Source organism: Amblyomma americanum, chromosome 9 (assembly GCF_052857255.1).
Source record: "Amblyomma americanum isolate KBUSLIRL-KWMA chromosome 9, ASM5285725v1, whole genome shotgun sequence".
Lineage (NCBI taxonomy): Eukaryota > Metazoa > Arthropoda > Arachnida > Ixodida > Ixodidae > Amblyomma > Amblyomma americanum.
The window spans coordinates 23,689,347-23,716,948 of NC_135505.1; the positions used below are offsets into that span (position 1 = coordinate 23,689,347).

General features: G+C 50.3%; 1 pseudogene across 1 annotated transcript in view; it reads left to right on the forward strand.

Moving 5' to 3' along the window:
* Positions 1-27,230, forward strand: part of LOC144103244 (arylsulfatase B-like) — a 113,367-nt pseudogene extending 86,137 nt beyond the window's left edge. Inside the window, exon 12 of the transcript XR_013308279.1 lies at positions 26,931-27,230. The product of XR_013308279.1 is annotated as an arylsulfatase B-like (transcript). The remainder of the gene's footprint in view (positions 1-26,930) is intronic.
* The last annotated feature ends 372 nt before the right edge of the window (positions 27,231-27,602 follow it).

Below are 27,602 nucleotides of genomic sequence, written 5' to 3' on the forward strand. Positions count from 1 at the left end.
ATGAAATCTCTTTATTAGCCCACAGATACTTGAGTATTGCAAGTGGACTTCTAACGGTTCTCCCATATAACATCTAGAAAGGCGAGAAACCAAGACTCGTTTGCGGTACTTCGCGGTAAGCGAACAAAACAGCTGGGAAATATCTATCCCAATCAGTAGGTCTCTCCTGGCACATTTTCTTGATCATATTTTTGAGGGTGCCATTGAACCGCTCTACAAGCCCATTACACATGGGATGGTAAGCCATCGTCAGTAACTGCCTTACTGAAAAAAGGCGGTTCACCTTCTTCATTAGTTCCGATGTGAAGTTCGAGCCCCGGTCCCTCAAAACTTCCCTCCGGAACCCATAACGCGAAAACATATCCGCGAGACCCTCCGCCACTTGGATACTGTCAATAGTTCTCAGTGGAATAGCGTCAGGATAACGAGTGGCCATGTCAACTAGAGTAAGCACATATATATTTCCTTTGGCGGATACTGGAGAAATTGGCCCCAAAATGTCAATAGCCACTCGCTGAAACGGTAGGTCAATGGCTGGCATCTTTCCCAGAGGTACGGGACCAACTCTTCCCTTCAGAACTGTGCGCTGGCACACATCACATGAGAGAACAAAGCGCTTAACGTCACTCTGAATGCCCGGCCAAAAGAACTCCTCGGTGATCCTTGACACCGTTTTTTGAACACCCTGGTGTCCGGCCATAATGGCGTCATGTCCTAAGCGTAGCACGGTCTCTCGCATATCTCTGGGTAACACCAGCTGCTGCACCCGCCTTCCTGAACTAAATATGCACTCCCTGTGCAGAAGACCACTTACTAATTGATATTCGAATGACGTCCGACTCTTCTTTCTCTTCACTCTTTCCCCGACTCTTTCGAAGCAAGTCTTCAAGCTCGGGTCTTCCTTTTGCCTAATTGCAATTTCGCCCGGTGTTACGCTAAGGCACATCGTAACAGGAGCAGAGAGCGGACGCTGCGTTGCTCGGGCTGTCGCTTGAGCTCTTGCCTCCACTGCCGACGAAAAACTGACTGCACCCGTCTGAGCTGTCGCAGGCTTTTCCTCCTTTGGATGTTCTTCACCGTCGAGCATCCTCCACTCTAGATAGGGGTCTTCAACGCTTCTTGCACCCGTAATGTTTCCCAAGATGAGATTGTAGATGGGTTGGTCTACGCATTTTGCCACTACCTGTCCAGTATAATATGGCGTGGACACTAGGATCCTGGCTGCAGGAAGGTACCTCACTGTGCTATCTACGAGAGTGACGTCCGACGCTTCCCCTGTAAGATCCTCGTCCTTCACCAGTCTTCTACGAACCAAGACTGTGTTGGCTCCGCCGTCTCTAAGCACCAATATAGGACGGTCCCCTGTTTGCCCAACCACAACTGGCATTCCTGCTTTCGACTTGGGTGTCCCACTCACTGCCTCATTTTCCAGCGGCGTTTGCTCTCCTTTCAGCTGTGGTACTTCGGATGGCGTGACAAGTTCTACCCTAGAGTCGACAACGCATGCAGCTCGGTCCTGCGTTCTGTATCAGCACTCATCCAGAGTATGACCCCTCCTCTTACAACCTTGACACCCAATCTGCGTTTTTTGGGCAGCACTACTAGTTCGACAGTCAGCTGCACGGTGTCCCACCTTGCCGCAGAGAAAACACCTTACTGGCGCCTGATATGCACTGCCATATGCTATTGGTTTTGCCGCATCTGTCTGTAGGGTCTTTTGAATTTCCTCCTTTGCCTTACTCAAATTAATTAACCCTTGAGCCTCGAGGAATTGGTCAGCAGTGTCGGCGAACTCTTCCAACGAACACAACTTTATTTCCTTCAGGAATAGCGCCAGCTTTGAGCTGCAACACGCTAAAAATTGCTCTGTGACCAGCTTGTCACGCACACCTTCAAAACTCTTTTCTATGTTTGACATATCAAGCCACCTATCCAAATAGTTGGTCAGCCTGAAAGAAAACTGCTTAGCGGTTTCCGAATCCTCAGGTTTCGCGGTGCGAAGTCTCTCACGAAAACCCTCTGTCGTAAGCCTGAATCTTTGGAGGAGTGCCTATTTGACTTTCTCGTACTCCATGGAATCAGCAACAGGCATCCTACAAAACACATTCAGCGCCTTTCCGACTAAACACGTGCTCAATGCCGTGGCCCATTCACAGCGCTCCCAGCCTTGCCCCTAAGCTATCCGCTCGAATCGTTGCAGATATGCATCCAAATCGTCTCTCTAGTCATCAAAAGGAGCCATCAGCTTTTTTGGACAAACTCTGGCCGGTCTAGGAGATTCTGTACCCGCTAAGGAACGCTGATCATTGTCCGTGATCTCCTCATATCCTCCCGCGACATGCACCTGTTTCCACAAAATAAACTCCTTCTCCCGTTCTATCCTTCTTTTCTGCTGTTCTGCCTCACGAGCGTCTGCGCGTGCTTGCGCCCTTTCCTCTCTCTGCCTATCTGCCTCCACTTTCTTCCTCTTTCCCTCCTCGTCATAGAGGCGCATCGCCTCTTCCTTGCTTAACCCTAGCTTGAGCGCCAGTTCTAACGTTTTTGCCAAATCCATACTTTCTGCCGTCGAGATATCGAAAAAATCTGAGACAAAGCAAAAAAGAGAAAAGAAATGAATCCTGGCAGGCTCGCCACTTATCTTTGTCACGGATCTCTCCGAACACTCGGACCGAAAGAATGGACTAGGCGACGGGTGTACCCACACAAACGCACATTTAATACACCCTACGTGACACACACACTAGAACGTAAGACTAAAAAAACTAACACAACACACAAATGCTATAAATACAGATGACCCGGGCACACTGCTACCAGCGTCTACTACTAGCTTTCTACTATTCGTGGTCGGTGTTCGTGCTCACGGTTGGTTCGGTGCGGCTCCGGCGTTGTATGGATCTCGTAGCCGGCGTCGAGGCGGCGTTCGACGTGCTTGGGCTGGCGTCGCTGGCTGCGTCGTACAAGCTCCAGGTCCAAGCGCCCGTGGAGGTGATGCCGGTGTTGTTGGCTTTGGGGGCACCACCCGGATGGGTGGCAACAGCGCTGGAGATACCCCTGGGCGTAGCAGGTGGTAGCGTCCTCCGTTGACTCCCCGGAACGCGCTCAGGCACGCAGGAAGTCCACGATGCGGAGTCGTAGAACGCGAGCTCACCGGAGCAGTAGCCGGCCGGCGTCGCTCTCTTCCAGCCGATGTGTCCCTGACCCGCCGGAGCCTCCGCTTCTCTGCTGTGCACCCCCGGGCCTCGCTCTCACTCGCCCTTTTATAGCATCGGTGTTAGTCCGCGTATGTCTTGTCGTCGTCTTCTTCTCTTCTCCACCAATCATCTCTCTCCACCTCACCGAATGCTTCTCCACCAATCATCTCCCTCCAGCTCACCGAATGCTTCTTCTTCCTCTTCTTTATTCTTCGGTTATTCGCGTCGTCTTCTTCACACCTTTTTTCTTTAAAATTTAATTTAGGCTCCTTAATATATGTGACAGAGGCACCCATGTCACAGGTCACACAGAGTACGCGAAGAGAGATCTCCGAGCAGAGTCGTATGAGATGAAACACAAAATCTCTTAACGTATCACCAGAAACGTGAGCACCTGTAAAATGATAAGCTATCACTTGCTTCCAACTGCTGCTCATGCCTCTAACCATGAACACAAGAGCATGATTAGCTCTTTGATCAGACTCCGGCAGAGTCGTCGTTCCAAGAAAAACATCATAACGGTGATCTAGCTCTAGCCCTTTTCTGATCTCCATTTCGTCCAGGAACAATATGCAGTCTTTTTCAATATCGCCCATCATGGATACCTTGGTCTTCATTATTTCAAATATTTCAGTGAGCATGCACGCCTAGTTGAAATGGAAGACGCCGTAGCCTTCTGCAGAGTGTTCTCCTTGACGGCAGCGGAATGCCTTGCTCAAGCAGAAAATCGTATCCTGTAGAGCCACAAGCAAACTTCAGCTGCAAAGCCTTCTTTACTGTCGCTGGGCTCCATGAACAGGCCTTTCTGTTGTACTTCTGCAGGGTGACTTTTTGATCTTCGTTCAGAAAGCTGAGATTTGAGGTCAAAGTAGACATATCTTTCTGAAGGCGTTTTGTAGTTCTGAGTTTTCTTTCCAGCTTTTTTTTAGTCAGAGAGCATCGTTCCCTAAAAATCGAGTTCTTATTCTAAAGGTCTTGTAGTTGTTTCATGAGCTCAGTTGTGGACATAGAAAACACATCTGCTGTTCGTGCTCCACTCTCCCTTGCATCTTGATGCTCTTCGCTCACATCACTGTCAGCGCTCTCAGAACAGCATTCTTCTGCGGCTGATGAGCTCTGGTCACTATCACTGACAATGGTAGCTGGGAACGTTTGTTGACAAGGCGTCTTTCTGTATTTAGGTCGAGCTGAATATGTTAAAAAAAGCAGAAACAAATTACATTGAGGACACAAAGCACTGAAATTGTCTTGAATTTCGCATTTGCTTTTAAATCGTTCCCTTCATCGGATTTCGAACGACATGCATAAGCTAGCAAACAGAGACCCGTGATCAGGACCCGACATGCTTTATTCCGCCATCTGAACTGGAGGAATTATGGGCCAAATCAGCGAGAAAATGTCACTATTATTCCTTCCGACTTTTTTATGCCATCAGCATTCGTTATAGAATCCTTTCGCAGTACACAAAGACACTGCTTGGAGAGTTTTTAAATAGCATCAGCATAAGTAGAGGTCAGTGACCCGACATTTCTGAGTCGAAATGTTTACTTTTGAGAAAGTATATATTTCCTTATGCCTGAATTCAAAAATCGTTGGCACAGCTGTGGATTTAAGCAGGCGCCGTCCATCCTGCCGATTGGCTTGATGTCGGTCTTGGTCAGAATGAAGCTGAAATAAAGCAATGCATGGTAATACGAGGAACTGGAGCCTTTCATCAGTCAGATGTGAGGCTAGTGGCGTCATCAGCTCGACAAAAAGCAGTGAATGATAAATATAAATAATCTTAGAGTATCGTGTCAAAAGGTATGCAATAGTAAATTCATAAACAGTACGTTCACTATTAACGCAGATATATGCAACACCTTGACATGCTAGCAAATATATATATATATATATATATATATATATATATATATTGTAATAAGAACACAGCACACACAGCAAAGCAAAGCACAGTAATAAAAGCACAGCACAGTAATAAGCACAGCGTCACGAACAACCAGCGGAACCGTCCAGGCACAGATCAGAGACCGCGTTCAGTCCAGAGCACGCACGAGCGACCGAGCGTTCGGCGCTCGAGGTTCGGAGTGTTCGGCGCTCGAGTTTCGCAGTGTTCGGCGCTTCTCGTCGTCTTCTCCGTTGAACGCCAGCCTCTGAAGATTCTAAAGCCCGTGTCCAGTCTTACAATTCTCCCCGGGCGGAAGGGCGCCATCCTGGCGGCCTAGGGCGATGTGACGACGGCGGGGTCGTAGTAAGGTTTGAGGCGGGTCGTGTGGACAATTTCGCGGCCTCGGCGGCGATCATCAGGGGATGGCGTAAGGGGTTCGATGAGGTAATTGACGGGGGATGTCTGCTGAAGAATACGGTAGGGTCCCTGGTACTTGCTAACAAGTTTGGAGGAAAGGCCGGGACCTGAGGAGGGTACCCAGAGCCAGACCAAAGAGTCAGGAAGGTAAGCGGGAGGAAGTGCAGGGGGATCACGGGTGCTTTTCTGCTGCTGCTGGGCGTGAGAAGTGAAGGACCGGGCAAGCTGTCGGCATTTTTCGGAATAAGTTGCGGCTTGAGAAAGAGTTGTAAATTCGGAAGCATCACGGCGGTAAGGTAGAATGGTGTTCATTGTGCAAGAAGGCTCACGGCCGTACAGGAGAAAGTACGGAGAGAATCCGGTGGTGTCTTGAGCAGCGGAGTTATAAGCGTATGTGACAAAAGGGAGAACGTGGTCCCAGTTACAACGGTCGGAAGCAACATACATGGCCAGCATGTCACCGAGGGTGCGATTAAAACGCTCAACCATGCCATTTGTCTAGGGATGGTAGGGGGAGCTGGTGCGGTCAACGATGTTGCATTCCTGAAGGAGAGCTTCTACAACTTCTGAGAGGAAGGCCGGACCTCGATCACTGAGCAGCTCTTTGGGCGCAACATGGCGAAGAATGATGCGATGGAGAATGAAGGATGCAATGTCGTGGGCTGTAGCGGATTGTAAAGGCGATGTTACAGCGTAACGTGTAAGGTGGTCGATGGCAACGATGATCCAGCGGTTCCCGGTTGATGTGCTTTGAAGAGGGCTGTAGAGGTCGATGCCTACACGCTCGAAGGGCTGCGCTGGGCATAGGAGCGGCGGGTCGACGAGGTGGATGTTTTCGTCGCTGGCATGCGGTGCAGGACTGAACGAACTGGCGGACGTAACGGGCCATCCCACGCCAGTAGTACCGCTGTCGTAGACGGGTGAAAGTCTTCAAGAATCCGGCATGGGCGCACAGGGGATCATCGTGGTAGGAAGAGCAAATGAGGGAGCGCAGATGTGTCGGAATGACGAGAAGCCACTTGCGACCATCCGGGAGATACTTGCGGCGGTAAAGGAGCTCGTCTCGGATGGTGAAATGGTGGGACTGGCGACGGAGAGCACGGGAAGGAGGTCGAGACGATGGGCCAGATAGGAGATCAAAAAGGCAAGTGATCCGCGGGTCTTTGCGTTGCTCGGAAGCCATATCAGCGAACTCCAACTTCAAAGAAGGCAGGGCGGATATACAAGGCGCTGCGTCATATGGTACAGGGGAACGTGAGAGGGCGTCAGCATCGGCATGTTTGCGGCCGGAACGATAGATAACGCGAATGTCGTACTCTTGGAGTCGCAGAGCCCATCGCGCCAGTCGACCAGGGGGATCTTTCAAAGAGGACAGCCAGCAGAGGGCGTGGTGATCGGTGACAACGTCAAAAGGGCGCCCGTACAGGTAAGGGCGAAATTTGACGATCGCCCAAAGGATGGCTAAACACTCCTTCTCGGTGACAGAATAGGTGGGTTCAGCTTTTGTGAGTGTCCGGCTAGCGTAAGCGACAACGTAATCGTCAAAGCCTTGCTTGCGTTGAGCGATTACTGCACCGAGGCCGACGCCGCTAGCATCGGTGTGGAGATCCGTCGGAGAACGAGGGTCGAAGTGACGCAGAATTGGTGGAGTGGTGAGGAGGCGAAGGAGTGTCGTAAATGCTTCATCAGAGGCTGGCGACCAGGCCGAAAGGTCGTGGCTGGAAAGGAGCTTGTTCAGGGGGTCGACGATAGTGGCAAAATTGCGGACAAAGCGGCGGAAGTAGGAGCAGAGGCCGACGAAGCTGCGGAGGTCTTTTACAGAAGTTGGCTTTGGAAATTCGGCCACAGCTCGCAACTTGGCCGGATCCGGGAGAACGCCATCCTTCGACACGACATGGCCGAGAATGGTGAGCTGCCGAGCTCCGAACCGGCACTTTTTTCAAATTAAGTTGGAGGCCAGTGGCGGCCAGGCAGCGAAGAACAGTCTCGAGGCGCTGGAGGTGAACACTCTCAAGGTTCGCTTACACGCAAAAACATAAATACCCACGAAAGCAGCAGATTGGGCAGCCGTCGCTGTAGCTCAGTTGGTAAGAGCACCGGACGCGATATTCGGAGGTCGTGGGTTCGGATCCCACCGGCGGCTTGGTTGTTTTTTCTGCTGCTTCATAAATAATTTGCTTTAAAGGCAATTGATTGGCACCAGAAATTAAAAAAAAATAGAAAAATTCCCCTATGCACCTGGGTTTTCGGGGACTGTTGGTTTTCCTTAAAATGTTTGTCAAACGAGCCCCTCATTTCATTTGTTTGTCTGCTAATATATATATATATATATATACATATATATATATATATATATATATATATATATATATATATATATATATATATATATATATATATATATATATATATATATATATATATATATATATATATATATGCGCAACTTTTCAGTTGTGCATTATGCCTCCGCCCCAGCAAATATTGTTCTGAAATGGAAGCGTTTCGCATGCCTTACATTGCATACTTTGGAGTTGTCTGTTCGTTTCCAGCCGTCTCGTTTGACCTGCATTTCCCACTTTTTTTCTGCGCGCACTGCCTCGAGGAAAGCGAAATAGCCGCTGTCCTTTTCTAGTGCTGGCAGAACACCCGGGAACACAACAGCCCGTCATAGCTTGATATGCGACTGCTTCATCACACACACAACCTGAGCTCACTTCACACACACAACCCGAGCTCACTTCAAGCAGCCGGATCGGTAGTGCCACGAACAGAGCAAGACCCCTTCCGCTGACTGGTCGCTCCCGCGATCCGGTAAGGATCTGTCAGAGTGGGAGCCTCTCTCGCTCTTAGCGCATAGCCAGACTAGTCAAGCCAAATGGTCAGCGAGTTTTTAGAGCGGAAACTCAGGAGGCAGAAGGGGGACGTAACTTCCGGAACCACTACGCGGCACCGCTGCTGATGTCAACAGTAGCTGCACGTAAGGTCCCTTGATTACCTTTAGCCACACGTGGCCGCACACAGTTTGCATCGCGGTCGCCGCTTAGCCTGTATCGATCGCTACCCCGGGTCTCCGTCCCACGAGACGCTCATTTTTCGAACATAGACTTGTGGACAGCACTGTCGTCCTCGTCTGAGCTGCTGCTGAAATCACTGTTGTCGTGCGACAGCAACAAAGACGGCATTCCAAGCGTAGTCAACCGGCGCCTCTTGGACATTTTTTGTTTCACACAGCGCGGCCCACGCAGAACACAACACAGCAAGGACGCTACAACTGCGTGACTACACCAAAAGCCGACACTTGCTTCTGCCTACGAGTAGGGGACGCCGCGGTTAACTCGCACCGCTTTCGCGGCGTAGTGGAAGTGGCTCTGTCACGCGAACACTTCTTGGAGCCGCTCCGACTTTTTTCTCGGAGCGCGTCAGAGCGCTCTGAGCTGGAGGCGAGCGCTCAGAAAGAACCAGCCGAATGTAGTCAGAGCGCCCGGTTTCGACCAGCCGAATGTGCGGTCGCCTCTCAGAGCGCTCTAGAGCGATCTAAAGCGACCAGTCGAAGACACCATGACAGATCCTTACCGGATCGCGGGAGCGACCAGTCGAAGACACCATTAAATAGACGTCTCTCGATTGTAAATAACGTGGCGCCAAAGGGGCGCGACATGACGCGCAAAATTTTTCACTACCGCCTTGGCTTAGCATGTTTGCAGCGTTCCCTGCCGCCTTTATCCTCCCGATTAGAGACGCCTCGGTACAGAATGCACCTTCTACCCCACTTTTTCGGAACTCACTTTTTCCGAACCCCCCTCCCTCCTCTCCCCCATCTACTTCTTGGCTCCAGTTCACCCCGATTATCCCGGCGCCGTACCTACCTTAAGCGCGTCAGTAAGCAATAGAGCATGCGTGACGAATTACACTGTAGTCAAGAAGAGGCGCCTTATTTTTGGTATCACCTTTCAGTAAATCCCTACTTAGGGAAATATGCTACTTTGGTTGCCGTCACGTATAGCCACGAGATAAGTAATTCGTCACTCGTGCTTCTGGGCAGGCATGTCCTGGAGCTTACTTTTTTTCCTCTTTCTTGATGACAGCAGCAGGGATGGGAGCTTGCCTGCCGCGCGTCTTTCTGCTCAACATGAGTCAAATCCTCTCCTCGTGTCCCTTCACCTCTTTCATTTCATTTCTCCATTCTGTCTGCTAACATTTATTTCCGCTGCCCCAGCTCAGGTGCTTCCGCATCGATGGCAGATGCCGGGGCTTGCAGAAATCTTTTCCTTCCCTTTTACTATTTTAATAAATCCACTTACTGCAACTAGCCCGGACCAGTACCTAATGAGTGGTCTACTGCTTTGGCCAGCGACTATGGAGTAGGGCGGCAAGCCAGCATCTTTTGGCAACTGGAGCAGACAATTCCGCTGAAGCGAAAAAGGCGGCCTGTGTTGCTTCGACTCCCCTTAGTTGAGTTTGGCGTGAATAGTGGAATTGAAATGGAGCCGTAATCTAGAGTTGAATTTTTATGGTTTCTTTGTGAATCGGTCACTTTAATTGTTTTTCCTTCATGCTTTGAACAGAAGGAAAAACTAACGTTTTTGTGTATTTAGCAACTGAAATTTGTGGTTGCTATGTTTCCTTATTCAATTACAAATTTCACTGTACCTTTATTTTTAATTCTTTCCAAGAAAAACCAATATAAACGACAGATGTCTTGCTGAATGATCAGCAAGGTGTCGCATCGTACTATTAATCAACGTCTATACAACACTATTCAGAGGGAAACTCTGACCATGTGCATAGTTTTTTTGAGGAACAAGCCTTTAGCAAACGAGAAAATATGAACGTATTGTTTCAGACATGTCCTTAGTTGTCCGCCCCAGAAGAGTGTGGCGACGAATCGCTTGGAAATTTCCTATGACTGCTTGGAATCCTTTACATATTGCGGAGTAATAAGACAAAGGGATCCCAGTTAATGTGGGACAAGCGGGTGTTAACCACGCAAAAAATAGTTATGTTCGGCAGATCATCCTCCGCGCTGCTGGCATACCTGAGAAACTTGGGATCAAGTAAACAGTTTTTACGTTAGAACAGCAAATGTAGCATAATCCAACAGCATTCGGCGACCCTGATACTGTAAATTATGACTACGAAGGAGGCGCCAATAACAGCAGGCTCTTTTTCAGTGTAGCCAGTGAGTGGGGAACGCAGCGGCCAGTCATAACTTTTCGATCGGCGTGCATTCGCAGCGACTGCATCATGTAAAAACATAGAAAACTGGCAGAACATTGCTTTCACGTGCGAAACAACCACGTAGCGTCAATTTACAGTTTATTCGAATCATTGCAGTCGCCACGCAACCGCACAAAAACGACGCCACATGCATAGCGCGCAGAATACGCGACCGGCGCGTGCGACCAAACATGCCGCTGCGGGGGGGGAAACGGCGGCGCGGGGTGCTACAAAGGGTGTCCTCACTCTGAAAGCGGAGGTGAAGCTAGCGGGCATCGAGGCACCCTAGTATTTTTTAGTGTTCCTGTATATGCTCCCGCAGTATACCCGCAGGGACGGGAGCATATACAGGAACACTAGTATTTTTCTACATGTAGCACCATCTAGCGGCTGCCACAGCAATTAAGATAAATAGCTCAGGTTAGCGGCGAAGGGCATCGAAGCACCCTAGTATGGATGGATGGATGGATGGAAGGTAGGAGCGTCCCCTTTGAAACGGGGCAGTGGTAGTTGCCACTATGCTCAGTTTTTTTCCTTTATTTTGTTTAACTCTGCTCTAAATTGTTAATAAAATTCGCCATTTTCATTAAAATACGACTTCCTACACTTTAAAACTTATGTCACCTCTGCTTTTGTGCCACCAATCCTCCAATGTCTTTTTGCTAATTTCCACCGCAGATTTATTTACATGACTATTGTTATCTCTAAACCCTACAGCCTCAGGAAGAGTGACTTTGCCTGCATCGAGATCGGGATGGATACCATCACATTTTAGGATGAGGTTTTCTATTGTTTCTATTGATTTACCACACACAGCACACGGTAACGCTCCCCCGTGGTCTTACCCGTGCAGAGGAAAGGCGGAACCGCATGGCGCGATTTCAGGCGCGATTGACGCGCGGATGGTGGGACGCGCGCGTCATTTTGACGCGTGCCCAGTATGATCCGTCACGAAATCGCGCCGCCGCGTGCTCCTACTCGGAGGAGAAAAAAACGCCTCGCGCGGCGCGTCCGGGGCGCGTCCGCCAATCAGATTTCAAGTAAGTCACGTGGTATTTGGTCACGTGGCATTTTTGGTTTTTGGTTTTGCCACTAGATGGCCCTACTCTCTGCGCATCTCGACGGAACCTCTTCGGCGCATTTTTTTTTCGCTCTGCAGAACCGGCGCGCACGTGAAAAACACGTGCTACTGTTTCGTGCGCGCATCGTGTTCATCGAAAATGGAGAAAGCAGTCTTCAACGAGGCCCTTATCACGGAAGTGGAGAGGCGTCGCGTCCTGTGGGATATACGCGACCGCCTCTTCTGCTCTGTAGTAAGCGCCCGACACTCCATTTTCTATGTCGAGTTGTAAACAAGCAGCGGCCTCTTGGCATGCAGAAAGTACATAGTCGCAGTTTCGCACACACTCTTCCTGCTTGAAATTAAGCTTGATAAATATACTTCGGAAAAAAAATGTCGTTGTGTAATTACACTTAGATTATTTCTATTGCAGTGTTGTGTAAGTTTAAGGGCATATTACATATGCGGTAGCAGGGACAATTCATGTCGTTGGGAGTTACGTTGTCTGGCAACCCGGAAAACGCGCCGCGAAGGCGCCGCTCCCCTTTTTTCGTGCGGGCGCTCGCGCGTGGACGGCAACGCGGGCGTCCACCGCGCGTCGCGTTTTTCGCTCGCGGAAAACGCGCCATGCGGTTCCGCCTGAAGTTGCGCTTCGGAGGATACGGGTCGGGGTTGCCCTAACTCCAGTTGTGACACGCAAGTGGCCGCATTTCAAAGATTTGTATCCCCGCCCCGGGTGTCCAGTCTGCAAGAACAGAGACTGAGGCGGATATCCACCACCTGTTGTGGTACTGCCCGGCGCTGAAGCCGACGAGAATTGACCATTTGCGGAAAAGCGAGCGCCGCCTGTCGTGCAAACAGAGAAGCTCCGCCGGTACCTTTCGTTGGAAAGGGGCTCTCGAGCAAGCGTGCGCAAGGCAGCGTTCAGCAACTCACGTGCGCTTGTTTTGTTGTTTTAGTGTTGTTTATCGGCCGGAAACGTGTGTCAGCTAACGAAAGAGTATGATGGAAGAGGAGAACATCCCATTTCCGTTTTTAGAAACAGGGTGTAGCGAATTATTTTCGCGTTGTAGCCTGAAAAACGACCATGTGTGGCAATACCTGCACTCTGCTACCTCAACGGAGCGCCGAATGACCAAGTGAAAATGTGCGTGAATGTGCGCCTATGCGCGGGCGAGTGTGACAGTATAATGGGATGCACTTTCCTAATGCACACAGACGTTTACTTTTGCGCTTCCTTGATAGGGCAGGAGTTTCTGCTAACTTAACACAACACCTTTTGCCTCAGGGCACACTTAGCTGATTATTAAAGGACCCGTTGTACAATCTCAATCCCGGCTCGTGCTGATACGGCAGAGCGTTGCTTTGCGTGCTAACGGGCCGCGGGAGCGTTAGAATGCGCGGATATACGCGAGGCTGCGCTCGGCCGTGCTCCCGCTGTTCAGGAAGCACATTGTAGCATTAATGGTGAATGTTCATACTAGTATATATCATTCGGTTTTCCTGCGTCGGTGGCAAAACTCTTCTAGAACGACCGAGCAGTGTGTACTCGGCAGTAAGCGCGAAATAAAGCGGCAACACCCGTTTCGAAACGTGCTGGATGTGCGCATTACTGGCCCCATCATCAGGTTCGTCTTTTGCGCCTTGTATGCCGTCGCGGCCTTTATTACGTACAAGTCTCGCTGTTGCAAAACACGTGGTTAGCTTAGATAAATCGCGTTGCAGTTACATGTCAGTTGCGTGGAAGTTACAGCTCACATCAGTCGTCGCACTACAGCGCAGGAATGCACGGCTGGCTCATGTTTTCCAACCAAAAACCAAACCGCCCAGAGAGGGCGCTGCCTGCGCCTTCACCACGCATGCGCAGAAACTTCTCCGCAAATGGTCAATTCGGCACCTGGCGTCAGTGGGACTCTCACCGGACAATCCGGATTCATATATTGCATGGACACAGGGTCCATATCATCGTTCACTTCTTGATTTCATCAGATCAGCTCAACCTTCTTCATTTATTTAAGCATCTTACTCATCTCTCACTTCATAGTTTTTATGCCCTGAGGCAATAAACATCGTTTCAAAAAAAAAAAAAAACATGCCATCTTATTCGTTAAATTTCTTTTTGTACCTGCGCGTTCTAAGACACCCTGACCTAGCTTCAAGGAGGAGGGCACTGCCTCTTGAGTTATCATAAAACGTTTCCTTCCCGATCTGCCTTTTCCAGCATCGATATAGTTCTACACTATGCTTCTTTTCCATTGATCTATCCAATTTTTACCTTCGACGTTTTTAACCGGTCGTTTAATGCTCTTTCTTTCTCCTTTCTCGTCTCTGGCAAACTTACTGGCCAGCTTTCTAATTCATTTCCGCGACCGTGTGTCAAGGCTCTTTCTGTACAGGTATTTAAATACCTAGCTGCCCACCTGTTATCGTTCGTCCAATTTCCTCAGGCGTTCTGTAGTTTTCTACATGTAGCACCATCTAGCGGCTGCCACAGCAATTGAGATAAATAGCTCAGGTTAGCCCGAAAAGATGGCGCTAGACATAATAATAATAATAATAATTGGCTTTTTGGGGAAAGGAAATGGCGCAGTATCTGTCTCATATATCGTTGGACACCTGAACCACGCCGTAATGGAAGGGATAAAGAAAGGAGTGAAAGAATTATGCGTCCTGAGATTTACTTGAAGCCCCTCCTAGACATACGCACCAAGATTTGTTTTTGGGGAATCATTTCTAAAACCCGCCGCGGTGGCTCAGTGGTTAGGGCGCTCGACTACTGATCCGGAGTTCCCGGGTTCGAACCCGACCACGGCGGCTGCGTTTTTATGGAGGAAAAAAGCTAAGGCGCCCGTGTGCTGTGCGATGTCAGTCACGTTAAAGATCCCCAGGTGGTCGAAATTATTCTGGAGCCCTCCACTACGGCACCTCTTTCTTCCTTTCTTCTTTCACTCCCTCCTTTATCTCTTCCCTTACGGCGCGGTTCAGGGGCGCGATTACGGATCAGTCTCAATAGAAATTGTCTCAAAAAGTATATCATTTGCCTCTCTCCTATTGGTCGGCGGCCATTTTGATTTTTTTCGTCACTGACTGACGTCGTAAATGGCGCAGAAGTGGTGACGTTCGCCATCTAATTATGCGGGCAGATTGAGACGATTTTTTGAGACTGGAAAAAGTAGTATCAACACGTTTGAGACAGAAAATGGCGGCTGTTTACATCGTCGTATACGCGGGTGACCGCGCGAGCAACGGTGTCGGAGGGTGCATGAAGACGACTTTGACGCGTGGGAGAGTTATTTCGAGGAGACTGCGCAGTGTCTGTGCGACGAACTCGCCGTTGAACTGGGAAGCGCGCGGGTGAGTGCGCTGTCAGTGGAGCGGCAGGTGCTGTGCGCGCTGCGCTTCTTCGCCTCCGGTGGGTTTCAAGGCGCCGTTGGAAATGAAGAAAACGTCGGCGCAGCCCAACCGACTGTGAACAAGCCTTTGCGGCGGGCAGCGGAGACCAATGTCAACGTTGGGTAACAGAAGGGGGGTGTTTGCTTTCCGAGGAGACCCGAGGAGAAGGCGGCGGCGAAGGAGGGCGTCCTTTGCCTAAACGTTCGCCGCGGCAGCATCTCCGGCGTCGTCGGGTGTGTCGATTGGGCACTCATCACTATCAAGGAGTCTGGGGGCAGTGCTGCGAACGAGCCGAAAGCGGTTCTACGCTGCGGACGTAATAGTGAGTATACCTCGGCCACTGTTTTTGACCGCATGAGTTCAAGTGCTACAAGTGCATGAGCTACAAGTGCGGGCCTCGGCAGCGAGAGTGAGTACGGGCTGTGCTTGTTTTTTCTCAGATCTGTGGCGCGAACATGTGCATCCTGGCCGTGGACTCGCGCTGACCCGGATCCTTCCGCGACGCGTTTGTCTGGCGGCATTCCGAGGCGGAGGAAGGCCTGCTGGACGACGGTGATTTTTTTTCTGGGTAAGCAGTAAAATAGCCGTGTCACCCGTCGGGCGAACTCAGTCACATCTATTGAGCTCCAGCACTATGCATTTGGCCGGATCTGCTAAAGCTACAAGAATCAGTCTGGACAGTTACACAAATGCAGACACACTACAGTATGATACAATGTATTGCCACCCTTTCCTTTTGTTAAATATAATTGCAGCAGAAACACAGGACACATATTACATTGTTGAAATGCATAGCCTTTCCTGTTGAAGAAACCAAAGCAAAATGCACCTGACAGCGCTTGTGTTTTGTAGGCAATCATAGCGCATCATTTATATGAATATGGTGGTAAAAGACTGACCTTACAGTAGTGCTCACTTATACATCTAAATCCTGCATGTATGTATACTCTTGAATGTCATATTCAGCAAAGCCTGGATGTGGGCTACTTGGCGTGAGTCTTCTACTGTATAGCAGAGTGTCCTGTAATGCTGTTGAGATCACTGAGAAAGGACATGCTTAGCCGCATCATTTTTTGTTATGCAGGAGACTATGTCTACCCACTGGAGCCATGGCTGCCTGCACCAGTTGCACGACATTACAGACCTGACTCAGCAGAAGGCCTGTACAACACGCCACATGCTTTCACACAATTTGTGGCTGAGCGCTGTATTGGTGAGCCGAAGAGCTGCTTCCGTTGCTTTCAAGGGCACCGGATGCACCAGTGCCAGTGGAAGTGGACAGTGCGCATCATCACCGCACGTGCTGCACTTCACAGCCTCTGTTTGGATGTGCCCATATCAGCAGAGGGTGCAGGCGACACTGCCTCTGACCCAGATAACAACGGGCCACCTCTAAATGGTGGCTGCCTCGTACAGACGGGATCCCTCCTCACCTGCCTCCTGAGAAGAGCATGCGGTGCTGTACTTTTGGCCTCTTTAGGACGACCCGTCTCCAGAGGAAGGCGTACCGAGGGATGGTGCAGCGGCAGTTGCGATGGAAAATCTAGCGTCCAGAGACGACTCACCATGCTGGCATAGAGAGTCATATCAGGCACTCTTCCCCTGTTGCCACTATCATTTCCTTGTGTCATTGCACAACACACATCTGCAAGTGTGTGAGCAATTGTGTGATGTGGTTGTGCCCTTGGCCAACCTGTGTGCAGCGAGAAGCCAGCAGTGACAAACAAGTGCCCCCCACCGGCTGCCACTTCATTTTCAGTGTGTTTGCTAGTATATCTTCCAGTCCCTCAGCAGCGTGTTGCACAGTCTCTTCCTGAAGTCGGAAAAGGTGTTGAAGCAGCTCGCCCAATTTATGAAAAGCATCATTTTGAACTCTCTTTTGTCAATGCTTATGTTAGCCCACCTGCCCCTTCTCTGCTGTCTCCTTCCAGCTTGGTGGAGTGCCTGTGGTCATTACCTGTGTGACGAACATGCATGAACCAAACGTGTAGTGCTGGAATAAGGCATGAAATATTTGTGATGCTTGTTGGAATCAAAAAGCTGTTTTTTATTGCATCATACATTCAGTAAGCGCGTTTATTTTTTTAGGCACAGCATTTGACACGAGTGTTTCTATTGCAGAAAAGGCAGTGTACATACAAGCATACTTTACCTTGATGTACAATTACCGTATGGCATTTCTGAGTGCAGTTAAGAAAAAAATCTGAACAATTGAGTTCAAAGTGCATGTTTTCTTTCATACAGAGGCTACCTGTACAATAAATATGGCATAGTACAGTGTACATGATGCATTTTCCGGACTACAAAACATTTTGGCACATATAAGTAGTGTAAATACCAAAGCTAAGCTTTTAGCGTAATGGTGTGTGGCTAGGGGTTTCGCTCTGTGCTAAAAGCTGTACCTACTGCAAGGAAACCGCTGTACAACAATGCATAATAAAGATTGTAAGGTGCAGTGGCTACAATGACTGCTGAATGACTAGTACATCTTCACTGATAGACAAAGATGTGTAACAGACACATCATCAAGGAGATGGTGTGTGATTAGAGGTTAGTTTACAATTACAAATCATGCAACACCTTTACTGGAAATGCTCTACAGCTCTAAGAATATACAGGCAGCTCCATTGTGGGAAATTTTGAGCACTCGGTTATTGCCCCATAACTGATACCTAGCTTGGTTTGCGTAACACAGGGCTATGAAGTCTTGTCCATGATGACACGAGACGGTGACAATGCCGAATGGCCGGACAAGCTCCTTGTGCTATCATATAATATGTGTGATAAGTGCAACTGCTTTCAAGCTACTTTTCGCCTAGGTATTTAATGTCCTAGTCATTTTCAACTGGCTGTTCCCTTTCAAACTGGAGTGGCCTGTATACAGGGTGTCTCAGATATGATGGACCATAATTTAAAAAAAAAAAAGTGGTCTTCCGACCTGAAAGGAAGTGCATGTTAGAAGCTATGCAAAGTATTTAAAGCCCTTCAAACACTGCCCTCACCAAACCCAATTATACCAACATCACTCCGCCTGCTGAGCAAAATACAATATTACACATCACTGCCCTGTCCTACCTACCTCACTGCCCTGGATCATATGCAATTCAAGCGCTGTGTACCAGCAAACATGAACAAACTTGCTCAACTTTCTGCCCAGTTGCAATTAGCCTCTATACAAGCAAACTACTTCTTTCCTGGTTGACCCTGGATCTACTACATGATCAGTAAATAACGTTAATGGAACAAGCTCGTTCTCTCCTCGGTGACAATAGCAAAGTTATCAAGTCAAGTGCTTCCTTTCTCTCTAAACAAAGTGGAGCATAAACATCACAATTTCTGCATCTTGCACAGGAAAAAAAAGAAACTACGGCAACAACTGAACATAAACCGAACGGAGCTACAAAAATACAAACGGAACATCAAGTGCTTAGCCCGATGTGGGCGGCAACACTTGGTTACGAGGCAGAAGAGTGCTGCCACAGAGGCAGGCCGTGTCGGCTCTCATTTCCCGCACCGAGATTGCAAGCTATCAGCAGCTGCACCTGTCTGTCGGCAGTTGCTTCTATGTGATGATTCATGGTTTTCTGGTATTTTCTAAAGAAAATAAACAGAACCACACGTCACTCGGTGATCGATAGGCGCCGACCGAGAACACAGACTAAAGTTGTCTTCGTCGATTTTCGAGCCGAGCGCTGCTTGTAAGTTGATCTCGGCAGGCCCGTAGCATTCACTGCCTTCAATCAGATTTTTCTGCGCACTTAAGACATCCGCAAAGTACCTTGATTTTAGACGACACGCGAAAAAACAGGAACTAGCCATGGAATCAGCTGTTTTCTTGCAGGCCGCCATGTTCACGTTATGCCGCTGCCAGCGCGCCCTCATGGCAAAAGAAGTTAACCTGCAGCAAATTTAATTGCAAAACTGAGAATGCCTCTAATTTTCCCTCGTGTTGTTGAGATTGCAACTCAGTTTACTACCAAAATAAAACATTACTTGTTTTCTTCATTGCGTTTTTGTTCATTTTCAGACTAACATGTTCACGCTATACCGCTGACAGCACACCTTCGCGGCAAAAAAAGTGACTGAACAGCAAACTTTATTGCAAAAATGAAAACACTGCTTCTTTTGCTTCGTGCTGTTGGGTTTGAAATACAGTTACTTAGCAAAATAAAACATTACTCGTTTTTATTCACTCCGTCTTTACTGCAAAACATTAATCTACGGTCCCTTGTCGTGCGAATAGTGGTTTCGGGCGGAGCCCACCGCCTCCTTGCTCCGCATTGGCCGATTCAGCGGTCGGCATTTCTCGGTGTCGTCATTTTGACGTCACTCTCTCAATATTGAGACAGTTTTTTGAGACTGATCCGTAATCGCGCCCCAGGTGTCCAACGATATATGAGAGAGACACTGCGCCATTTCCTTTCCCAAAAAACCAATTATTAATTATTAATCATTTCTAGCGAAGAAAATAAATCAGTCTCGTAACTTCGGTGGCAAGGTTGTATACACGACACTGGCCGACCGCCATGTGGTGTCAATTTCCCCGGCATTCGTACCAAGATTGTTGCTCAACTGTTTGTCGTACAGTGTTTCCGGTGGTGGCATACGATTTCTTATCGCACATAACTTGCACGTGCTAGTCTAGTTGGTCAAGTTGGAGGCTGGCTTGCAAAACTGTGTTCCAATCGTTTGTCGTACAGCAGAAGAACGGCAGATTGGGGGAGTTGGCTTTGCATAGTTGCTTATAAAAAACTGGAGAGCATTGCACTAAGCTCCAAGTCATCGTTGTCACGTGACACTTATCACTTGACCCTGGATGACATCAGCAATATTTTTTGCAAGTCATCGTTGCAAGGCATCAGTACACATTCCCAACACACTTCACCGTCGTACACGCCAGAACGCGCTCAATTCGTGCCCCTCTAACACGCTTGAACCGATGACCCTTCGTGGCGTATGCGTTGCTTGCCCGCCTGGCACCCAGATTGCCCGAATCAGAACCGCAATGCCGGGTGATTTTTTTTTTTTTGAGTGGTCATTTTCGTGCGGACACGCTCTGCCGACAGGTCCTGTACACACCACTCGTGAGACCAGAAATGCCTTCGCTTTATAACAGCGCTACGGACACACGACATGGAAAAAGGGCACACACGGCGCTGACTTTCAACCGGGTTTAATGAAAAGATTATGCTTGCTTTTAAAGCAAAACATTGTGCGTGCGCGTACGCGCGTTGTCAAAATATGCTCTTGTCCGAACTGTGTGACACATCGGGTTTTTTTTTTTTTTCAAGTGTTTATGGCGCTCGGCTGCCGGGTCGAAAGACGCGGGTTCGATCCTGGCCGCGGCGGTCGAATTTCGATGGAGGCTGAACTCTAGAGGCCCGTGTGCTGTGCGATCTCAGTGCACGTAAAAGAACCCCAGGTGGTCGAGATATCCGGAGCCCTTCACTAAGGCGTCCCTCATAGCCTGAGTCACTTTGGGACGTTAAACCCCCATAAACCATAAAACAAACATCGGTTTTCCTTTACGATTCTGAGCTGCATGGTTTCTATCGCGGCCACTTTAAGACTATTTACTTCCATGTTGCCTTGTACGCGCGCGCATGCGCGGGGGGGGGGGGGGGGAGGGGGGGGGTATATATGTCGATTGCTTTCACTCTCATTAAACAGTGAAAGTGAGCGCCCGTGGTGTCGTCGTCTTTCCTGTGTGTGTTATTTCGGCACAAAAAATCTTTTTAGTATGCACTTGTCAGATTTAAAATTGCTGTACGTGGACGCACGTGTGATTATCACAGTTGTTCAGCCCTGGTCACTTCCTCCGCGGCCCTGGTTAACAAGCACATTTCCTTGGATGACAAGGCGACCGAGGGCTGACTAACACATCAAATTCCTTTCTCAGAAATATGAAACGCTTCTGCCACTTCTTGTGATGCGGTCATTGTGAGCACGACTTCAGTGCAAACAAGGAACGGTATGCACTGACACTCAAAAGAGCGCTTTGCTAAGCTTGTTCATCTCTTTTCTCAAGAATTTTAAGACTTGAGCCTTTCTTGGCTCATGAGTGGTGTGGACGGAAGTTGCAGCCGTAAGTTGTAGACAGAAATTGCAGACGAAAGATGTAGACAGAAGTTGCTGACAGAAGTTTCTGGACGGAAGTTGCTCGCACGAACTGTTCCGGAACAGTTGATAAGCAGAATATATCTATAAAAAATACGTAAAAACTGCATGAAAATAAAAATAAAGCGAAAGAGAAAAGTATAAAACAGAAAAATGAAAAATTAACTGAAAGAAAAATAACAAAAAAGATAATAAAAACCGTAAAATGGGGGGGGGGGGGAGAAAAAATTGTCTGTGGTTTAGCTCTGGTTAACCCAAGTCGAATTGCGAAAGCTTCGTTTCCTCGGCACATCGTCTACCAGCGTGTTATTCCGACGCTCTCGAGAATTCAAAGCGGTCTCTTCCGCAGTTGAAGAGTGTGGGGATTGGGCCTCTTGAGCGATCGGAGTGCGCGCCCGCTGCTGCCGTTTGCTCGTTAGAGACCCCCCGTGGGGTGTCCGCGAGCGGAATGCAGGCGGCCGCGCTGGTTGTTCTCCTTTCCAAGGGAAGCACTGTTGAAGAACCGCTGTAAATCACCCTCCCTTCCGTTCTTCCCGCTTCGACCTCGCGTCCCCATTGGGTCACTCCCAGTGACAGCGGCGGGGCGTTGTTTCGGCGAGAGGCCCGAGCGGGAAATGAACGGAGAGATCGCCACCGACTCGGGCAGCAGAAAGGTGCGTAGATTTCACCTCCCGGGGGCCCCGGCCTTTGCCGGGGGACCAAGAGCGCGGGTGGCGTAACCTTGCGCACCTAGTATGTACGCTTGAGTACAGGCCCGTGCCTCCGGAGTCCCGTCGCCCGCCTGTGCGGCGCTCCGGATTCGGGAGGGCCTGGTTTGGCTGGTTCTCCGTCATCGCCGCCCATTGCCGGTGACGACGCGCGTTGAGCCATCGACGTGCGACCTGCGTCGTCAAGATGTGCTCCGCGCATTCCCCATCCTCCCTCGTGTTGTGTCGCGCGCGATTTAACCATCTGGTTGGCCGTGCGGCATGCTATCGCCCTTGGCTGTGCCGTCACGCGCGTATGTAGTCTGCATTGCGCGCGCGGCTCCGCGGGCCCGCTTTCAGGTGTTGCGGCTGGGCCATGGGTTTTTACTGAGCTCTGGGGATTAGTGCAGTGTTGTGTAATGCAGCTTCCTGTGTAACAAACACTTGTGTTCTATAATAACTGCGCCTTCCTTCCTTCGGAGCGAGAGCGCAGCCGCGCGGCGAACGCTGGTTATGCCCTAATCTTGCTCTGTCCCGAACCCGCGATATGTGGGTGAAGTGCCACTCAACACTTCGGCACGGGTTCGTTACCAACTCCACATAATTGGCGCATCAACGTGGGGCAGTTCCTGCCTTTGCAGTTACTGCATTTAGTTGCAAGCTTGAGGGCCAGTTAAACCAGCCGGTAACGCGCACATGAGACGCCTTTCTATCCTCCGTTGCGGGTAGCTAGGGTATGTCAGTAAAGTTGCGAATTTGCAATTTAGGGTCGATGGGGTGCGCGAGAAAGGAACCTTTATTCGATGTCGAAGCAAGATGCATGCATCCAGCCGCCTTTTGCGTGTATGCTATCGCGCTGACGCCGAAGGGGACTACGTGTAGGAGCAGCCCCGCGCAGCGCCGAGGAGTGGCAGAGCAAAGGCTTGGCTTGGTATGACGCTGTGTAAGGGCGGCAAAACTGGCCGGACTCCTTGGGAGCAGCTAGGATTATTTCCAGCCCTAAGAGCGTTTCAGGGCCCAGCGCGGTGACCCCTTTCGCGTTTAGAGTTCACGGTAGTCTCAGGGAGACAATGCGTCGGAACGTCGCTGGTACTGCGTCGCGCGCATGAGGCCGTGGAATTCTGTCTCTTGAGAGAGACCTGGTGCCGTAACGCTAGCTCGTATTGCAGCGTGCGCCGAGGGGCCGAAGCCAGATGTAGCTGGCGTCCCCGGGGCTTGCCTTGGTGGGTCATGACGGCTCGTGCTGGAATATCAAGTCCACCCAACAGCATCGCAGCATCTCTTTCTAAATTAACCAAATTCCTTCACGACCCACGGCTGTTGACGAAGGTCAGTAAGGCAGTCTGACCGCGAGAAGGCACTCACGCTCGCTTTCGAGGCGCTGAGAGCTGATCCGCAGAGTTCTCCCCTAGCGATACCCGTTAACCTTTGTTCCGCGGTGAGAGACAGGGTCCAGATGGCGCGAAAGGATCTTTCCGCTCTACGCGCAGTTTTTCTCTTGGCTTGTTCGTGCCCTCTGTAGCGCGCGGAGAAGTCGGGTTACGCTGCCTACTTGATCGCTTACTGTTGTGAGCATGAGAGGTGTTGATGAGGTCCGTTGATTTCACGTTTTGGCAAGCGGGCACGACCGAAGCAAAAGACCGCCTTCGGTTGTCTCTTCGGTGCCTCCTCAGACGACATTCACCTTCGTGTTTTGTCCCATGCTTGATATCGGACATCTTCGGCTGACAGCTGAGCTCAGGCTTTACCAGCCTTCGCCACGGCGAGCCCGTTCCGCGGCGTTCCCGGAGCGAGCTACTTCGCTGAGCCTTCAGCCCCATATGTGTGTGGAAGAATGCATGTTACGTTTCTGTATAGTACTGGCAATGTTTCAAAGTGTATTTTTGCGTTAAATGTTTCCCGTCTGTATAATATGAGTTTTGAAGTGCTTTGTTTTCTCTCCTATGTACAGTGTAGTATTGTAGATAATTAAACGTATTTCGGTTCGCTTCAGAAGAGGACCTTCTTTGTCTCATTGTGGCGCGAAGGGTCGTTTGCGGGGTTTCCTTTTTTCCCGGGATGCCCGGGAGGGTCTGTTGCTGTGGGGGTGAAAAGCTTTCTTTTCCTCCGTGCATGAGCCAGTGCCCTCCTTTCCATTGTGCCTGGTCGCCGCATGGCTGCTATCGGTTACGCTTCTCGTTCGCCAAGTGTGTCTCCAGATGTCGGAGAGGCTGTGTGCGGGTACGAATCCGTTGAGCGGGGGCCATGTGGGAAGAGAAAGTAAAAAAGAGCATGCAGAGTAGTAGCTGAGGGGCATGCCTGTTAGCCATGTTTCGGAATGTATGTGTGCTTGCAGGAATACGCGGGAAGTCAGTGTCCACGTTGCTCGAGATCCTTCTTACCCTTGGCCATTGTAGCGCCGTCGGGCGCGCGCCTGCTTGGGTGGAGAGAAGTGCGTTTGTTTATGAATACTTTTTCTTGTTCAGTGGCTTTAGTGCCATCAGGGACCTTGCAGTGGACAAGGGCTGCGGCCTTGGAATGTTTATTTTTCTTCACGCCTGTCGCTGAACCATGGTGCTTTGACTGTTTCGGAGTGCGCCAGAGCTCCGTGATAACCGGTGCGTGCCAAGAGACAATGGGGCCTTCCTTGGCTGCGGACCTCGACGAACAGCACTGGGCTGCCCATAGCGCCGCCTTGCTATGGACACCATCTTCACAGCCTCGGGTTCGTGGCGAGCCTCGCGGCCACAGCTGGACGACGACGGTGAGCTGGTTCCGGTGATAGGTGGTTGCTGCTCATCATGACCGACTCCCGATTCCATCGGAGATATCGCGGCTCCGGCGGTTAGTTGTGCCGAACTTTTGCCGGCGCGCTGTCGTGCGCGTTCCGAGCTGTTGTAGCAGCGCGGAAGTGTGAACTCAGTTTTTGAGCAGAAGTAAGATTACAATGTTGCATATTTGTGCTGTGTATAGCTTCGAGTGATCCTATTTTGTAATCGCTATGCCGCGAATGCTTTTGTGAACTTCGTGTGCAATGCCGCATCTTAGTGATTTATAGTTGTAGCGTCTGTGGGAATGCTGTGTAAGTGTGTTTAAGGGCTGGATGCATGGCGAAAGGCTGGTAGCTCATTGATGCTAGCGCAGGCAGTTTTGTGCTGTGTGTAGTGACCGTAGCTCTGCATTCAGAGCGACGGGAGCATTTAAGAAGAGGGGGATGTGGGGATTGGGCCTCTTGAGCGATCGGAGTGCGCGCCCGCTGCTGCCGTTTGCTCGTTAGAGACCCCCCGTGGGGTGTCCGCGAGCGGAATGCAGGCGACCGCGCTGGTTGTCCTCCTTTCCAAGGGAAGCTCTGTTGAAGAACCGCTGTAAATCACCCTCCCTTCCGTTCTTCCCGCTTCGACCTCGCGTCCCCATTGGGTCACTCCCAGTGACAGCGGCGGGGCGTTGTTTCGGCGAGAGGCCCGAGCGGGAAATGAACGGAGAGACCGCCACCGACTCGGGCAGCAGAAAGGTGCGTAGATTTCGCCTCCCGGGGGCCCCGGCCTTTGCCGGGGGACCAAGAGCGCGGGTGGCGTAACCTTGCGCACCTAGTATGTACGCTTGAGTACAGGCCCGTGCCTCCGGAGTCCCGTCGCCCGCCTGTGCGGCGCTCCGGATTCGGGAGGGCCTGGTTTGGCTGGTTCTCCGTCATCGCCGCCCATTGCCGGTGACGACGCGCGATGAGCCATCGACGAGCGACCTGCGTCGTCAAGATGTGCTCCGCGCATTCCCCATTCTCCCTCGTGTTGTGTCGCGCGCGATTTAACCATCTGGTTGGCCGTGCGGCATGCGGTCGCCCTTATATCTGTGCGGTCACGCGCGTATGTAGTCTGCATTGCGCGCGCGGCTCCGCGGGCCCGCTTTCGGGTGCTGCGGCTGGGCCATGGGTTTTTACTGAGCTCTGGGGATTAGTGCAGTGTTGTGTAATGCAGCTTCCTGTGTAATAAACACTTGTGCTCTATAATAACTGCGCCTTCCTTCCTTCGGAGCGAGAGCGCAGCCGCGCGGCGAACGCTGGTTATGCCCTCATCTTGCTCTGTCCCGAACCCGCGATATGTGGGCGAAGTGCCACTCAACACTTCGACACGGGTTCGTTACCAGCCCCACAAGAGTCACTAGGGGAGGTGTCACTTCTAGCCGCATCTGCGTTACGACGCTTCTCGAGTCTTGCGGCGCGTTCTTCTGGCGTCTCTTGAGCGCGTTGTCTCTTGCTCGCTTCGTTCTGTCGTTGTTGCGTCTCTTTCGCGCTCTCCATAACGATTACAATATGCACGCCGTTTAGCTAAACGTTGTTCCCGCTCTTCATCCGTTTCTTCCGCACGCCGCCGCTTCTTAGCTGCAGCACATCGTTGCAGCATCACCTTATACACATCATCCGACATACCGTGGAGGATTCGCTTGGACGACTGCGACGAGCCGAGTTTGGGGGCCGCTTTTCCACAGCTGGCATGACGTCACACATAGGTCACGCTAAAGGTCAATGGTGGATTCTCCGGGACGAGGGCCAAGAGCGGAAACCTCGAGCAGTATTGCTTTCGCAATAAAAGAGGACGACGAAAGGCTTTCGTATTTCCGCCTATAAGCATACAGGTGCGAACCTGCCATGCACCCACCTGTCTCTCCTATATGTACAGTGTTCCGTGTGGTGTCTTACGCGTGTGTTTGTGGGTGGTGTCGTACATCGCACCACCGGAAACGGCGCAGACAGTGCAGCGCACTCCCTGCGGCACGCCATTTCGTCCCTGGATTTCACTACGGCTGGTTGTGTGTGTTCCCGTGCAATGAACAGTGAACCACCAACGCTTTCTTATTCCGACAGGCGAACAGTGTTCAGTGTCTCTGCCGAATTTTTGTTTCCTCATATGCCCTGTCGGCGCAACGACATATCTCATATCCTCAGCCTTCTGACCTCGTAGGGCACCGTGCGTTTTCCGCAGGTGCTGGCCCGTCTTTTCTACAGGCTGCAGGAACTTCAGGGAAGCGGGAAGCCGCCCCTGAACAAGGCCCCGTCGGCGGCCGCTAACCCGGCGCTGCACTGCAACGTGTGGGTTCCCTTCATGGAAGGCGAGATTGGCCACGCTATGCAGGGTCAGCGCGATGGCGGCCGGCTGCCCACTCCCTAATGGCTTCTGCACGGGTGGCAGAATGATCTGCTGAATCCGTGAGATTTAAGCGGAGCGCTCGATTACGAAAAGTACTGTATCGCCTGTTCTGAACAAGAACAGGAAAGGGCTAAAATAAAAGGACTAACGCCTCAAGCAATCTGTGTTTTACATGACCTTTAAGTGATACAAGAACTACAGCTATAAGCTTTCTCTATTATCGCTACCCACTTAAATAAGATTATCACGGAAAAGTAAGATCTGAAAGTAGCAACAGTTATATGCTTAAACAAATGCTTTCTCATTGTGGTACAGGAAAACATAAACAATACAGATAGTTGAAGTAACAAGTCATTCCCATTCACCGTTATTCCCCGCCATCATGGTGTTAACAAAGTGATAACCGAATTGAACTCTTAGCGGTACTATAGCACGAATAAAATTCGCATTCGTAATTGTACGGATATTTTCCGGAAAAGGGAGGAAGCAAAATAGAGTCCGCAGAGG